The sequence below is a fragment of the Mytilus trossulus genome, unplaced genomic scaffold (genome assembly GCF_036588685.1).
Source record: "Mytilus trossulus isolate FHL-02 unplaced genomic scaffold, PNRI_Mtr1.1.1.hap1 h1tg000373l__unscaffolded, whole genome shotgun sequence".
Taxonomy (NCBI): Eukaryota; Metazoa; Mollusca; class Bivalvia; order Mytilida; family Mytilidae; genus Mytilus; species Mytilus trossulus.
In genome coordinates this window covers 2,072,939-2,074,162 of record NW_026963340.1, presented here as the reverse complement: position 1 = coordinate 2,074,162, position 1,224 = coordinate 2,072,939, and positions in this window count along the sequence as shown.

The following is a 1,224-nucleotide window of genomic DNA, read 5'->3' as shown; positions in this document are numbered from 1 at the left end:
CCTGAAAGTTCCTATTCATTTAGTAGTGGTAAGTGTTATTTTAGTTTGTTGTTATTATATCTGTAATAAACATGTTTTGTTGCACTATGATTTTTGCCTTTGTCTCAATAGCAGCCAACTTTTTGTATATATTGTACATGTACATGCATTTAGTCGTCAAATCATCAACCCAACAATGTAAGATCTGTAAATTTGCTTTCAAAAATGTTTTGTTCTTCCCATGCCAGGATTCTAATCCATGCTACTGAGATATTGTGACACCAAATCTGTACAATTTTTAAACACCAGAGAAGAGCAGATGATTTAAACACTTTTGTGTAATCCAGCATTATATAAGATGTTTTTGTATCTAATGTTATTATTGCAGTTTGAGCATTTCTAAACATGTTCATTATGTCCATTGGTTGTGTTTGGTTGCTGTCAGCCATATAAAATGGATTTCCTTTTTTTGTTATTTGCTTAAATTTGTCTATTAGCTTTCTCTTTTGAAATTTAATAAAAACAGTTCACAAATTAAGTGTGCTGGGCTTATTTTATTTAACCTTCATCAGAAACATACTAACAAAAATTTGAAAGCAAATGATGTAGATAGCATTATCTTGGGACTTAATAAGCCCATGTATAACGATATTTAAATTCAGGCTTTTGCTCATTGTTGAAGACTTCAGGTGACCTGTACTTGTTTACATCAATGCCCTACTATGCAGGGCTAGTAGTTGCCTCAATTGCAATCATTCAATGTATCCTTGCTTTTGTATCATTTAAAGACTTCAATTCTTTAAATCATTTCAGTTAACACATTTTAATTTCAAAACATTCAACAGATATTTCCAAATAACAAATTTTGTAAACAACAGATATAATTGGTAACTGGTAATTATTTTACAGTCAATATGTTTTTATATTTATCAAGAGGCATCATAATCATGTTCATTAAATTCTTTCCTTGTCAGACTGTTACTGATCTCAAAACCAGTGAAAATTGCAAGTAGCTTTTAGTTTCTAGTAGTACTATTTTGATAAGATGTGTAATTTTTCGTCATTTCTTTTGATGTTCTGTCATATCCAGTCAGACTATTTCACATGTTGATCTTTACTCACAATTATATTTCATCTGTAAATGCTAAATTATGCAACTTCTAATGCAGGGAGACATGAGGGTTACTAATTTTTTAAATGTATAACTAGTATTTTTCTAATACAGTATATTTTTTAATATCAAAA